The sequence below is a fragment of the Odocoileus virginianus genome, chromosome 12 (genome assembly GCF_023699985.2).
Source record: "Odocoileus virginianus isolate 20LAN1187 ecotype Illinois chromosome 12, Ovbor_1.2, whole genome shotgun sequence".
Classification (NCBI taxonomy): domain Eukaryota; kingdom Metazoa; phylum Chordata; class Mammalia; order Artiodactyla; family Cervidae; genus Odocoileus; species Odocoileus virginianus.
In genome coordinates this window covers 12,887,803-12,904,143 of record NC_069685.1, presented here as the reverse complement: position 1 = coordinate 12,904,143, position 16,341 = coordinate 12,887,803, and the positions used below count along the sequence as shown (strand labels likewise).

The window sequence follows — 16,341 nt, the reverse complement described above, 5'->3', positions numbered from 1 at the left end:
TCCATGCCTCACAAGATCAGTCCAGTTTTGAAAGTTTCTTTTCCTATCTGTGAGTGAAGACTTTATTTTAGGACTATCATCCGGTGTCGTGCTGGCCTTTGGGTTGGTCTCACACGCTGAGCCTCTCACTTTTTCTGGAGGAAAATAAGACATTCTTTCTCAGGTGCTTGCTTATAAATCATGTTAAGTCATTCTTTAAAAGCAATAAACAATGCACATGTGGTAATTAGGACAGAATTATTTTTTCAAAGGAAAATAAAGTCTGGCTTAATATGTTTTGGATTCATGTTTCCAAGAATATACCCACAATTTTCCGCCCCTTTACCAAAAGGGAAAAAAAAAAATCATCTGTTTTAAAGGATATGGAATCCTGACACTGGAGTTCATTTACACTGGTAACTACCCAGATATATTTCAAGAACTAGTTGATATTTGAGAATATACTTTCAGATATTTTAAATAGAAAAATCATATTTTATTTAAGGTAAACAAACCAAAACATCAAAACTCTTTTGGAAACTAAAGTCTTATGAAGTACAAATAGATTTTAAAATTAGAAATCTTTGTCTTATATCCAACATTCTAAATTTATACATGTAAAAATATCTGTAATGTCTATAAATGCCCAGGTGTTTACAACTATTAATAAATGAAAATGTTTGCAGAATTTCATGCCCTTGAGCAGGGCATAAAATTTAGATGTATTTCTAATAAAGAACTGAAGAATTTCCTTACAAGTAAGCCACCCATTTTGAAAATAAAAGGATACATGCAATTCATGGAATTTTGAATAACACAGAATTTGTGGCCTCAAACCTCACCACACAAATAACTTTTTAACTATTTCAGATTCTATCAAATCAGATATGTTGTTGCCTTAGATGTAATTTCTTTGGCCCTAAATTGTAAATGCTAAGTTTTTGTTTGAGTCTGTCAGAACATTCACAAATATCAGTCCCCTTCCAGACCATAAGACTACTGAAAATTCACATTTTAAACTGCATGATAAAGGTTTTGTAATGTAGTATTTCCTCCAGGACAATTATTTATAAGATAAAGTTTCAAATGTTTATTTGAAAATGTTTAAATAATCATACATTTAGGTTTGATCTAACTAAACTCATATTGTTCTCATCTCTCACATTTTCAAAGAAATGTTTGCCAGATTGTAAAACTGCCAAAATTGTAAACAATTCAGTATCTTTGAAGATTAATTCTGCATCTTGATTAAGGTAGCCTGTTTTGAATAAATAAGTCCTTGTATTTGTACATTACTCAAATTAAGCACATTCAGAAATAGAGCATGGTTTCATTCAATCATTAGTAAACATCCATTTGCATATGTTGTTTTGGTGGCTTGGTTGCCAAACATTCCGCTAAATGATAAATAGGTACTCACTGAGGAATTAAACTTTTCTACAGGGTGGTCTTGATTTGAGGCAAAGCCAGAAAATTAATTCTTAGTTTCCAAAACACCTAAAGCACACAAAAGTAATTAATTCTATAGCTGTGTGGGCTTTCAATTCTGTGAATTTATAATGTCTTCCATATTTTATTAATTGTTTACATAGTGAAGGTATTATACTTTCTCACATCATTCATGTAGGGTTGAGATACAAACGAGTTAATTTACTTGATGTAATCATTAATTACTGAATCATCTCAGTTGTGATCACTCTGTTTATGAGGTAATTTCATGATGCAGACTGTTTTCCATTATTTTATAATTAAGCACCATTTCTGCACACCCTTTGGTCCCATTAGCTCACCCTTCCAATTCCATTGAAAGAAAACATATCAGCAAATTACACCATGGCAGCTGATTCAGGTATTAGAAGAAATTGACATTTACTAATGAAAAAAACCTAGCATGAACTATAAAAATAACAGTTTAAGTCACCACCATTAAACAAGGCTATTTTTTAAGAATAAATTTGAATTGATGAGATTCAGTTTCATGGGACAGAACTCCCAGCATCATGAGAAATGAACACGAGCGATTCCTGTGGCAGGCACCCTGGGAATGTCTACCTCAGTTCAGCCCTCTCACTGACACAGACTCCAGTCATTATGCAGATTGCAAATCAGTGTCGGGGATGCTCAATGTGCTGGATGTGAGAGACAGGGCTGGCTGCTCAAAAGGCTAGCTGATGGTAGCTAGTCATAGCCCCTGCAACTGTGGCCAGCACAGTGAATGTTAGAGATAGAATCCATCTGATCCAGACATGATTCCATCACTCCATTTATGATTCAGATATGATTAAGGACCAGTTGCAGATATTTAGTAAAGACCAACTATCTGTATGGAAACTCTTGTAAATGCCGCCAGCTAAATTGATGCTGCTGCATTTAGGAAATTTCTCTCTAGCAATAAAATTTGATTCAGTTGAATTGAATAAGTAAATATAAAAATGTAAAGTATAATGAATATGGTATAATTTAGTCTTTAAAAGTTATTTTATAATGAATTACATTTAGCCAAATAATCATAATGAATTATGAATAAATCAAACATAAATGGAATAGAATTCCAAGTAATTATAATCATAAGGGGAATTGAAACCCCAAAAGGTTGACTGAAAAGAGGAAATCAGAACAGGAAGTATGGGTGGAAGGGCTTTGTGTTCTTATGAGCCTTTCCATATTGCTTTATTTAAAAAGTTGTATGGATATTTCTTTTCTTTAAAAAGCAAAATGTTTCCCTTGAGATGTCAGTAAATTTATTATGATGAGTAAGCTTATTAAGATGTTACAATATATATTTCTTGGTAGATTTTTATTAAACATGAACCTAAATAAAACATATAGATGAAAATTAAAAATTAATTATAAAATTATAATTCAATTTCATATGAGTTAATGAATTAAATCATAGCTATTTACATATACATAATAATTTGAAGAAAAATATTATGGGAAGGAAGCTTGAAATGGCAACACAACCAAGGCAAACAATATACTTGTTTGGCGAATTTATAAACAATACATTTTAAAATGTAACTTTTTTCACCATACCAAAAAAAAAGCCACAAAAAGGTAACAATGTGAGGAGATGAATGTGTTAATAACTTCATTGTAGCAATCACTTCACAATGCATATATATTAATATATACATGAAACTATCACGTCACACCTTAAAACCTGCAGAATTTTTGTTAATTTCTACTTCAATAAAGCTAGGGAAAAAAACGTAACTTCGCTGTCTTCCAAAAGTCACTGCCCCCTTATCCTATATTCCTTCCCTGGGTTTCTTGCCCTAGTCAATACTCCTGGGGATGGCCTTGAGACACCATGTTGCCATTGTTGATGTGGTCAAAGACACGGGGATTTTTCTTTATTTATAAGTAGTCTGCCAGTTCTATTGAGATATAATTGACAGACAGCACTGTGTAAGTTTAAGGTGTCCAGTGTAATGATTTAATTTACATATGTTGTGAAATGTTAAGATGTTCTGTTTCTTAAAAGCTTAGGTGTTATTGCTATGAAAATAATCCTGCCATCTGCCTCTGTATCAGCAGCTCATCCCTCATTTCCCATAAGTGTTAAACCAACATCTTATAACTTTGTCTACCTCAAGATGAATTCTATTTTAGAAAGGTTCAAGCATTTATAAAGTGAAAGTGAAAGTCACTCAGTCATGTCTGACTCTTTGCAACCCTATGGACTATACAGTCCATGGAATTCTCCAGGCCAGAATACTGGAGTGGGTAGCCTTTCCCTTCTCCAGGGGATCTTCCCAACTCAAGGACCGAACCCAGGTCTCCAGCATTGCAAGTGGATTCTTCACCAGCTGAGCCACAAGGGAAGCCCAAGAATACTGGAGTGGGTAGCCTACCCCTTCTCCAGCAGATCTTTCCAACCCAGGAACTGAACCAGGGTCTCCTCCATTGCAGGTGAATTCTTTACCAACTGAGCCAAAATAGAAAGTAAGCAACAGTCAGGTAAAGCAGGGACCAGATGGTAAAGGTTCTTGTATATCTTTGCTCTAAAATTTGGATTGTATTCTGAATTCACTAAGAATCCACTAAAGCATTTTAAGCAGGGAAATCATATAAAGTGATCTGTGGTACACAAAAATCTATTTAGTGGTAGTGCACATAGAAGGGTCAAGTTAAGGGAAAAAAATTAAAGGCGTGGAAACCTTAAGAAGTCGCTGCAGTAAAGCTGGTAAGAAATGTAAGTCCCTAATACTGGACCTAGGCAATGACTGTCAATAGCTCACTGACCGTCAAAACTACTTGGTGAGAGGTTATAGGGGTTTGTTAATGGATAATTTGTATTATAACACACTAAGCCACTGAAAAATCTTATCATTACAAAAAGAGAAACAACCACATATTGTATGTCCCCCAATATGGTAACATAAGAGCCATCTGTGGATCATTCTTACAAAGATTCTAAATGAAGCTTCTAGATCTAAATGTGAGTTTAGGGAAGTTCTGTTTATCAAGGCAGGAGGTACAGGTGGGTGGAAGAGATACAGGAGTGAAGAAGGCAAGTTTAGTTTGGAGTATACTGAGATAAAGGTGAATATTCACATGCAAATGTTCAATAGGTATAGTAAGCAGAAAAGAAGCTCAAGGATATAATCTAGAGTATAAAACCATGTAAAGAGACAGAGAGGGAAAGTGAAGACTCAGGAGTAATATCCAGATAAATAAGGGGAAAAGCAGTTGAGGCTGGAATAACTGAAATGAGAAAAGACATGGTGTCAGGAAAAGGGATTGGTCAATAGTGTGAATAAAGAATTAAATGTGGACTTCTCTGGTGGTCCAGTGGTTAAGAATCCACTGCCAATGCAGGAGACACAGGCTTGATCCCTGGTCTGGGAGGATTCCACATGCTGCAGGGCAACGAAGCCCGTGTCTCCAACTACTGAAGCCTGCATGTCCTTGAGCCCATGCTCTGGAATGAGAGAAGCCATGGCAATGAGAGGCCCACACACTGCAACTTGAAAGTTGCCCCCACTCTCTGCAACTAGAGAAAATCCATATGCAGCAACAAAGATCCAGCACAGCCAACAATAAATAACTAAATAACATTTTTTTTTTAAATCCTGCAACCAATCCTTTGGTTCTCCCAAGACAGGTACCCCTGCAAAAAAAAAAAAAAAGAAAGAAAGAAAGAAATATAAGTTTTAGACAAAAAATAATCTTTAGCTTTAATACTAAACAGCAACTGGTGCCAGGTTAAGATTACAAACTGAGCATATGATTTTATCTTCTCTTGTTTCTTGGATCGTATTAAAAGAAGACTATACCAATTTAAAGGGGAAGGGTAAACAGAGAGCAGTGAAAAGAACTGGAGGAAGTTCATCAATGAATGAACTCTTGCAATGCAGTTCCAGGGGGTGGGGAGTGAGAGGAGTGGAGCTCAATAAATGAGCTAGGAAAAGACACAGCCCAGAATAAATACGAGGGGCCGCAGTCAAGGAGGGAACCATTCTGCCTCTCAGTGGAGGGAGGGTCATAGACTCAGGATGACAGGTGGGATAGGCAGTAGGGTTCAAGACGGGGCTGAAAACAGGAGCACTTATTAAAAGCCTGCTGCTGATTTCCCCACCCTTACATTCAGAATACACAGCGGCCAGGTGTTAGCCTCTGGACCAAAAAAAGTGGCAGAAGGGCTTGCTGTGTGTTTTCTAAATAAATTTAGCACACTGTCTAGTGTAAACAAAAGAAGTAACTGTTGCTGATGGCGCACAAGGAGAGAAACCTTCTGAGAGTCAGGGTTCCCCAGAGTAATAGCAGAGGCGGGAAGAAGGCCGGGGTATGGCTCTTGAAACACAAGGTGGTGGACAGAGCTGAAAGAGCTTGATATAAGAGGAAACATGAATGTAATTCATTAACATCACTACTCACAATGAAGGGCAAAGATGGAAGAAAAGCTCTGAAATAAACACCTGCCAGTTACTTTGTGAGGGTACAGATTACATGAAGCAGTCAGTCTAGGGAGGCAGAGTGCCATGGTCACGGGCTGACCATAAGAAACTGAAAAGAAATAAAAACAGTCACCAAGTATAGGTTATATTTTAAAGAAACTGAATTGGTTATCAAAAATCTCACCAAAAAAAAAAAAAAGGTAAGACTTCTTCTAGATCATCTAAGATGGAGTAGGACGGACCACTTAGAACACCCTTCCTGAAACAACTAAACAGTTAATATTATATTACTATAACAATGAGGACCAAAAAAATAGAGAAAAGCTTTCAGGCACTGCATATCAACTTACTAAGCAGGGGACACTGGTCCCTGAGAGAAGGAAAACAAATAATATGAGCCCCATGACAGTTCCAGCTGACTGCCCAGACAGATTTTCCAGACTGCGGTGCAAAGAAGGAGAATCCAAACAGAGCCAGGCAGTAACCTCGAGCTGAGGAAAGACGCACAGAGTCTGGAGTGGCCAGGAGCTGGAGTTCAAAAAGCAGAGTCCTGGGGAGAAGACAGCTGTACAGAGAAACAGCTGTGGAGATCCACAGGGGATACGCCCTCAAGGCTTCATATGTAGGAGCATATGCCTACAGAGAAGTTACCTGAGGAAAAGGAAAGAACCACTTAAAAGGAACTGATACTCAGAACTCAGGCAGGTCCAAGAATAGCGCGCGTTCCAAGCAGCCAGAGGGAAAACATAACTCAAGGAAAATCAGGCAGGGTATTTACAGTCGTATTACCTCAGGAGTGGAAGAAATTAGCCTTAGATTAAAGGTGGTTCTGGTTTCACCTAACAAGATTTAACAGGAGGTTTGAAAAGACAAAACTGTCACCCTAGTGACTTAAAACCAAACTTCAGAGCAAAGTTCAAGAATTTTTATAAGGATGTAGTACTAAGCATCTAACAAGGTAAAAATCACAAGGTTTGGAAGTTAACAACAAAAAAATTATCAGGCTTACAAAGAAGTAGGCTAATATAAGCCATAGAAGGAGAAAAAACAATGCATAAACACAGTTCCAGAATTTGCACGGATGACAGAATTGTCAGATTAGGACATTAAAACAGTTACTATAATTATATGCCTTATGTTCAAGAATATAGGGGAAAGATTAAGCGAGTATAGTGCATATTTGAAAGATTTTTTTAAAGACCCAAATCAAACTTTTCAAGATGAAAAATGGGATGACTGAACTAGAAAATACCCAAGATGAGACAGCAGCCGATTAGATACTGCAGAATTAAAGATTAGTGAACTTGAGGATGTAGAAACCAAAATGAAATATAGAGAAAGTAGAGCCTAAAAAAAAAAAAAAAGAGAAAAATTAAGAGTGTCAGTGGGCCATGGGATGCTTTAAAGATGCCTGATAAGATACATTTTTAGAGTCCCCAGAGGAGAGGAGATACTAAAGACATAATGGCCGGAAATGTTTCACATTTGATGAAATCTAAGAAGCTCAACAAGTCCCAAGCACAAGAAACATGAAGAAAATTATACAAAGGTGTAACAGAATCAAGAAGATTATATTCACTGATAAGGGGAAAACAGAGAATTAAAACAGAATATAAACAAAAACACAAAATAAGGATGATAACAAGTTCTCTTTGGAAAAATATAGTTAAGGCAATAGAGCAACATCTTTAAAGTACTTATGGAAAAAAAACAACCCTGTCAACTTAAAGTTCTATACCCAGCACAAATGTCTCTCAAAAAACCAAAGGCAAAATACTTTGTCAGACCAAAGCTGAGTCACCACATTCAGACTCCAACTATAAGAACTGTCAACACATGTTCTTCAGTCAAAATGAAAATCCTAGCACAGAGAAATATGTATCTGTACTCAGGGATGAAGAATATCAGAAATTATAATTATGTGGATAAATAGGAAAGATTTTTATCCCAATTTTTAAATCTGACAAAAAAAAAATCTGTCTAAACAGCAATACACACCAAGGTTTATAACATATGTGGAGAATATGTACAAAGTCTAGGAGAGGAAAACATAAGTATACTGCTAAGGCTTTTATACTATCCATGACACAGTATCATATTAACTGAAGATACACTATGATAAGCTAAAACTACTCCAAACTCTAAAGTAACCATCAAAAAAAGTAAAAGGTATAGCTAATAAGCCAAAGACAGAGAAAAATGGAATAAATCAAAATATCCAATCCAAAAGAATTTGAAAAGAACCAAAAAATAGAAGGGACAAATAAACAAACTGGTGACAAATCTTAAACCCAACTGGATCAGTAATCACATCCAATGAAAAGGGTCTAAACACCTCAATGAAAAATCAAAGGTTATTACAGTGACAGAAACAAACAAAACTCAACTATACACTTCCTACAATAGATGCATTTTAAATATAAAGACAGAAATAGACCAAAAGTAAAAGGATGGGAGGAAAGTCTGTTAACACTAATCAAAAGAAAGAGTGGCTATATTAATAACAAAGTAAATTCTGTAGCAAAGATTATCACCAAGGATAAAAGAAGATACTTCATAATGACAAAAGGAAAAATTCATGAGGAATACATAACTGTCCTACATGTGTATATGCTCAGTTAACAGAGTTTCAAAATGCGTGAAACAAAGACTGATAGAACTCCAAGAAGAAATAGAAAAATACATAATATATTCAGAGTTATCTCAGTAACTGATAGAACAAGCGACTGAAAAATCAACCAAAAACAGAAAACTGAACACTAACCAAACAACTTAACATTTATAGAACACTCCACCCAACAACAGCAAAGTATGTATTTTCTTCCATTGTACACAGAATGTATATCAAGTTAGGTCATTTTCCCATCCATAAAAATGTCTCAAAAAGTTGTTAAAAGAATCCATTCATACAGATGATGCTCTCTGACTACAATGGAACTGAATTCGAATCAATAACATAAAGGCTTAAAAAAAAAATCCCCAAGTATTTGGACACTTCTAAATAAACTATACTGGTCAAGAAGAACTCAACAGGAAAATCAGAAAGTACTTTGAACTGAATGAAATTGAAAGCACATTTCAAATCTGTGGGATGTGGCTAAAATCAGTACTATGGCAAAATGTATATTGCTAATCACATACATTAGAAAAAGATGAAGGTCCCAAATTAATGACCTCAGGCTCCATCATAAGCAGCTAGATAAATCAGAGCAAATTAAACCCAAAGCAAGCTGAAGAGACTAAACAATAAAGATCAGAAGGGAAACCAATTAAATTTAAAAAAAAAAAAAACACAGAAAAACAATTGAGAAATTTAATGAAAGCAAGAACTAGTTCTTTGATAAAACTGATAAACCTCCAGCCACACTGATCAGGAAAAAAGACAGATGACACAAATTGTCAATATTAGGAATGAGAGAAGTGACATTACTACAGGTTCTATAGAATAAAAAAATAACAAGGCAATATTATGGACAACTGTATATCAACAGATGAAATGGACAAATTCCTTGAAAAACGTGGGCTACTAGAGTTCACAGCTGCCCCTTCTCCAGAGCATTGTTATGGCAGAATGGCACCTATGTACCTGGGGGCTTATGTCCCAATAGAAGGCAACCAGCAAATAATAACCAACACAAGGGTTAAAAAAAATCATCCCACTTCACCCTTGCCTCAGGTTGAAACCAGTTCTGTAGCGCAATTCATGCTTTAGTAGGATCAGAATGAAGCTAGGTTCCAGTTTATATCTTCAGCTTCATCCTTACCTAGCTGTGTTCCCCTGCCTTATCCAGCTTCCCTCACTATCCTTTCCTAACAGTTCTCCTTCAGTAAATCACTTGCATGGATCCACATCTTGAGCTCTGTTTACTGGCAACCTGACCTGACACAGGGCATGGGAGGGAGGCTGGAAGGCCAAATGACAAGAGAAGAGACTTGCTCCTTCCTCCTTCCTTGCCGTTCCTGTCTGAATCACCCTGGGGATGACCCCTTCTCTTGGTTTAAGCACTATATTGTGCACCCCCCGCAAAGATGTTAAAGACCTAACCCCCAGTACCCCTGAAGTTGGCTTTAATTGAAAAGAAGGTGTTGGCAGATGCATGAGTTAAGATGAAGTAGACTTTAATCCAATATGACTGGTGTCCTTATAAAAGGGGGAAATATAGACTCAGAGACAGACATGCTTGGAGGGAATACGATGTGAAGAAACAAGAAGAACGCCACCTATAAACCAAGCAAAGGTACACCTGAGCCTGCCATAACCAGGAGAGAGCCCCAGAACAGAAGGAACAAACTCTGCCCTCCCTCCAATTTCAGACTGTGAGCAAATACACTTCTGTCGCTCTAAGAAACATAGATTGTGGTACTTTGCTATGGAAGCCTAGAAAATGAATGTGCCCTGTCAGTGGGTTCCAGTCTTGCTTTTCCCAAGAATGCCCACAATCAGCTTCACGTCTGCATCCTGGAGGTTCCCACCCCAGGGTTTCTTTGTCTGCTTCCAGGTTTTGGTAATTCCAACCTCTCTTGTTCCCCAATCCCTAGGGATGGGAGGGGCTTCCCACAATCACTATTTTACTTAAATAATCTTCCTTTTTTCAGTTTCCGAACACTCACTTAACTACTTCCTTGTATTTAATTTTCTCTGTAATAGGAAACAGCTATTATTTATTTAATAATAAATTAACATATAGAGTTTATTTCCAAGACCGCAGAGTGATAACCGTTTCATTCGGAGGAAAAACCAAAGTCTATAACACAGTTTGTAAAATCCTACACAATGCAGGGCTCTGGGCTGCCCCATATTGCCTGCCCTCATTTCTTCTCATTTCCTCTGTCACCCACTCTGCTCCACCTGCACTGGTCTCTCTGCTAATCCTTAAACATACCAAGCATGCTTGCTTTATGGCCTTTGACTTGCTGTTCCCTGTACTTACAGACATCCACATGCACGTAGCCCACTCTGCTCTAATATCTATTCCCCAGTCTCTGCCTGTACCTCAGGAGACACCTTTCCTGACAACATACCCGTGGTATCCCTAGGGGAATGGTTCTAGAACCTTCCCTATCAGAATCCACATGCTGAAGTCCCTTATACAAAATGGCATCGTATTTGCATATAATGCATACATATCCTCCCATATATACATTATACTTATTATACTTACTATATTTATTACACTTATACAATGCAAACGCTATGTAGTCATGTAAATAGTCATCCGTGCAAGGCTAATTCACGTTTTGCTTTTTGGAACTTCATGGAATCGTTTTTTAGTATTTTCAATGGCAGTTAGCTGAACCCCCAGATGCAGAACTTGTGGATATAGAGGACTGACTATAAACAGTAAGTCCCCTACATACGAACCTTCAAGCTGTGAAGTTTCAAAGATGTGAAGGTGCATTCCATCAGCATCAGGTGTGAGTGAAATGGCAGCTTGCCCTTGGTCACCTGCTGCTGAAGACCCTTCAGCTCTACCATCTCCCACCTCCAGGAATTCTTCTTGCCTGTTCACTTGATGCCAGCCTCTGTATGACAGCCACTGTATTGTACTACTGTACTTTCCAAGGTACTGTAAGATCAAAATGTTTTCTTAAGATCAAAGACCGTCTCTTATCTTTTGTGTTTGTTTTTATGTATTATTTGTGTGAAAAGTATTACACATCTATTACAGTACAGTACTACATAGCCAATTGTGTTAGTTGGGTACCTAGGCTCACTTTGTTGGACTTAAATTGGAATTACGAATGCACTCTTGGAAGGGAAATCGTTCGTACGTAGAGTCTTACTAAATAAAATTATTATTTTTCTCAGCCCCTGTACTCTTTTCCCATGACCCCCTTCTTCTACAGCGCTCAGCATTTTCTAGCATGTTCTGTAACTACTTGTTATCTGCCTCCCGCAATGGAGCAGAGCACCATGACAGGAGTTTTGCTCACTTTGTCCCCAGTGTCCAGGGCAGGATCTGGCATGTGGCAGGTGCCAACTTTTGAAAACAACTGAATGACTAGAGCAAACCCTACCAACAGCCCTATTGCTGACTGCCATCAGTGAACTTGAACTATAATTGGTCTTTAATGTTTAAAGGACTTGTATTTGTTCACCATCCTTCCTCAGGGGACTCACATTTTAGTGACAATATCTCCTGAAATTCTTTGGCAAGGGTGCACTTTAAGTTGTGTCTTCCCTCCTGTTTTAACAAATCAAAATTTTTATAATGCAAATATTTTCTGTATTGAAAAGCTTTAAAAAGCATTGAGTCAAACAAGATTGGACTACCAGCAGCATTTATCTAGAAGTCAGCACCCACCGTACTATAAGCCTGTACAAGACTGTGCTGGGGTGGATCAAGAAGGAAATGCAATTTTGCCCTCATGGAGTTTACAGTCACATGGATATTCAATTTCTACGTATGAAAAAAACTTCGGAGAAGTAACAGTGCACAAAAGAAAACAAACAAAGAAAATAAGTGCTGATTAGAGGAGAAGAAATGGCTGAAGTGCCGTTAGAACTAAAATTCCTAGAAAGAAAGTAAAGTCACTTAGTCGTGTCCAACTCTTTGCGACCCCATGGACTGTAACCTACCAGGTTCCTCCATCCATGGGATTTTCCAGGCATGAATACTGGAGTGGGTTGCCATTTCCTTCTCCAAGGGAGTCTTTCCAACTCAGGGATTGAACCTGGGTCTCCCACATTGTAGGCAGAACGCTTTACCCTCTGAGCCACCAGGGAAGTTGAGTGAAAAGCCAGAATTTAAAGAAGTTCAACAAGGATAAGGTACTTGTAAAAGGAAATGACAAATGCATGAATGAAACTTCACTAGTTTTCTGGAGTCTATAAACTACGCTGTGAGTTTGGCCTATAGCCTCTCCAGTCTTAGCTGTCTACTTTATTTTGCTATTTATTCTGCCTTCCCTTAAATGTATCATATTCTATTCTGAATTCAAAGGTTTCCTTTTTTTTCATTGAAATACAGTTGATTTACAATGTTTGTTGTGCTAGTTTCAGGAAAGTGACACAGCAAAGTGATTTAGTTATACATAAATATATATGTGTACTACAGTTTCATATTCTTTTCCAATAGAGGTTATTACAAGATATTGAGTATGGCTCAAGGGTGGGGTGCTTCCCAGGCGGCACTAAAGAGTCTGCCTGCAATGAGGAGACATAAGTGACACAGGTTCGATTCCTGGGTTGGGAACTTCCCTTGGAGGAGGGCACGGCAACCCATTCCAATATTCGTGCCGGGAGAAACCAATGGACAGAGGAACCTGGTGGGCTACAGTCCATAGGGTCACAAAGAGTCGGACACGACTGAAGCACCTTAGCATGCACACACCTTGTGCTACACAGTAGGTCTTTGTTATTTATTTCATATACAGAAGTGCGTATCTGTTAATCCCAAATTCCTAATTTATCCCTGCCCCCTTGTCCTCTTTGGTACCCATAAATTTGTTTTCTATGTCTGTGAGTCTATTTCTGTTTTATAAAGAAGTTCATTTGTATCATTTTTTAGACTCTACATATAAGTGATATGACATTTGTCTTTCTCTCTCTGACTTACTTCACTTAGTATGATAATCTCTAGATCCATTCAAGCTGCTGCAGATGGCAATGTTTCATTCTTTTTCCTGTACTTTAAATGGCAAGGAGGACTCACTTCACACACTCCTTCCAATTCATCCTCGGGTCCCAGCTGAAATGTCGTTTTCACAGAAAGGCTCCTTCCAGCCACTTAATCTGAAATAAATGTGCCTTGTTATTCTCCATCTTAGCATTTCTTTCATAGCCTTTACTGTAACTATTAAATCACAAGTTCATTTGTGACCTTATCATTTCTCTTCCTTACTAGATTATTGGGGATTCCAAGGTGGTGCAAATAGAAAGGAAACCATCTGCCAACGCAGGAGACACAAGACATGGGTTCAATCTCTGGATCTAGATTATTAACTATTAGAAGCAGAATGTTTCCATTATTTTTCATTACTGGATACATATTGCGGAATATAGTGCCTGGCACTTTATATTTGTTAAAATAGAATTAAATAGTACATATTTCTGTGAAGTCCAGAAATCCGTATATAAAACCGATTCAAATACCCCAAATAGTTCTATTTTAAACATTTACCCATTTAAACTGTGCTAACTTCTGATACATAGACAATGGTATCTACTTAACTGTATATACATACATGTATAAATGTATACATAATTCCTATATATGGTAATATTTTGAACTTCACCTATGAAATTAATTTCAATTGGGGTCAAACATTTCATCTTTTGCAAAACACCTAATTTGTTCATGAAAATCTTGAATCCATCTGAGGTAAGGAATAGAATCTTAGATAGGACTGGGGTATGGGATTGGGATGGTCAGACATGCCATTAGACCATACAGGGTGCATTGGTGCAAATTAGAAAAAGAAGCCACATCATATGGCCAGGCACCAATAAACTAGGCTTGGTGAATGGAGCAGGATTTCGGCTCCCAATCCCTGCCTCAGCCAGATGCCCTGCGCTGGGTGCAACCTACATGTAGGTGGCAGTCCTAGAGAGATAGCTCAGTGGTGGTGCAAGCAAACGGTGATCTGGCCGCACTGTACAGCTCCATTCCTTGACAGATGGATTGAATTTGCCTGAAGCAGTTTGGTTGGGTAGGGGTCTTTTCTTCTCACCACTTCTGATGATTCAGCTGAAGGAGATCACCCTGATGAAAAAAAAAGTCCATTTCTCAGGTTCAAGTTCACAGACGGTTGGGCAGCCTCCAGGAGGGCTTTCATGGTTTTCTTTCAGAAAATAGATCAATCAATAACTTGATTCTTAAAAAAAAAAAAAAAAAAAAAGCTGTAGATCTGGTTATAGATGAGTTTGCTATTTCCCTCTGCAAAAAATGAATCAGAAGTTAGTTCGCTTGTATAACACTGTTTGGTGACTATTTGGAAATTCTATCAGTGACACTGAAAATAAATGCAACTAACTCATCAGTGACCCAAATTATGGATTGTCGTGACTAACAGCAGATGGGATCAATTCTAGCTCCCATGGATCAAGAAGGAACAACTGTGTCTCATTTCAGTAATCATTTATAAACTATCTTTAACTTAGGGTCTCAGTTTATGATATCTGCATAATTTTCTTAAAACCAAAATTAATTTACCTTTAAAAGTCCTTAGTCTTTAAACACAAACCATAAGTAAGGCCTGTTCCAAAAATTCATCACTTGGGGTGGGAGTTCAAACCACGGAAATAGAATTTTTAAAGGATTTTTTACTTTGGAAAACCAACATAACACTGGTATTTGGGAATAAAACCTTAAATAGTGAAAAGCAACCTAGACTGGGTCTCTGGTTTTTAAACACCTAATTAGACGAGATTGTGCAAATGACTTAATCTCGACAGGATTCCTTTCCAGATTTGTTTATTAAATAAGAGTTTAAAGTCTTAAAGTCTTTATAGCTCTGTGATTTATTTTATATTAAAAAGTCTTCAACGGGGCAGGGAGAATGTCAGATAAAGTAGTCTGCGGGATCACAAGGAGCATTTGGGATCACAAGTATACAGAAGTCTTGTGTATACAACAGCTCCTGAGAGAAATGTTAAGTACGTCATAGGAGCACTTACAGTGAGCTCAGGACTGGATTCCACAGCCCAGCAGATTCTTCTCAGTTATTCTGTCACCTCTTTTGGGAAAAACCTAGTTCCACTAGCAAATCCAGGCCCTGGAAGAGAAAGGGGCAGAAGCCTTATCTAGCCACTGAGACCACTTTAACAATAATTAATCAGTTATCCACACCCATTGTCACGGAACTTTCACAGTAGCTTGACCAAGTCTGTGTTGGAAAAGTGAAGCAAATCCAAACATGGCGAACGTTCCTCCATTGCCAAAATGAGAAAACTGCCTCATCTCCTCTTCAGAACCCCTGTACCAGAAAATGAACTCCCCTTGTTAAACCTCAAGTGGACAGAAAGCACATTTTGTGATGCAACTTCGTAGAGATTCCTTCTGATGCCGATTTGGGGGGAATCCAGTTAATATCACGTCACCGCGCTCGATAAGGCACAGATCACTTTAGACTTTGTCCAGTTGTGGGGAGGGAAGAGGCTCCTCTATTTAGGTACACTGGGAAAGTAGCGCGTCCAGCCCCTTGACGCGCGCAAACCTACTACTAATTCCTTCTCCAGGGCCTCTGTGTTTACACCCCTGCGGGAATCTCCCCAGGATTTTTTCTTTTTCTTTTTTTTTCCATTTAAAACGAACGCTGATCCCAATGCCCGCTTCTCCCCCGCTCCTCCACCTGGGGTATTCCTCTGTTCTCCAGAAAGCGCCAGCGGGGCCCAGCTACGCTCCAGGGCACAGGTGGGGTCAGGGAAAGGGGCGTCCGGGCCCAGCCCGCCCAGGACCCTGGTGGCAGCAGTTCCCCCTGGAGGCCCCAACACCCCACCCCACGCATAGGCGCTTGT

General features: G+C 38.2%; 1 long non-coding RNA gene across 15 annotated transcripts in view; it reads right to left on the bottom strand.

Annotated features, from left to right (window-relative positions):
- Positions 1-16,341, bottom strand: part of LOC110127999 (uncharacterized) — a 139,560-nt gene that overhangs the window by 122,226 nt on the left and 993 nt on the right. For 8 of the 15 annotated variants that reach the window (XR_011490598.1, XR_011490603.1, XR_011490597.1 and 5 more), the window contains exons 2-5: positions 15,502-15,599; positions 14,414-14,587; positions 13,442-13,617; positions 11,245-11,449 (exon numbers count right to left, since the gene is read on the bottom strand). This is a non-coding gene — a long non-coding RNA (uncharacterized lncRNA). Of the gene's footprint in view, positions 1-1,054; positions 5,096-9,244; positions 10,104-11,244; positions 11,450-12,003; positions 12,068-12,187; positions 12,300-13,441; positions 13,618-14,413; positions 14,762-15,501; positions 15,600-16,341 lie in introns of those variants that run through there. The other 7 variants (XR_011490604.1, XR_002311017.2, XR_011490606.1 and 4 more) reach the window with 6 other exon arrangements.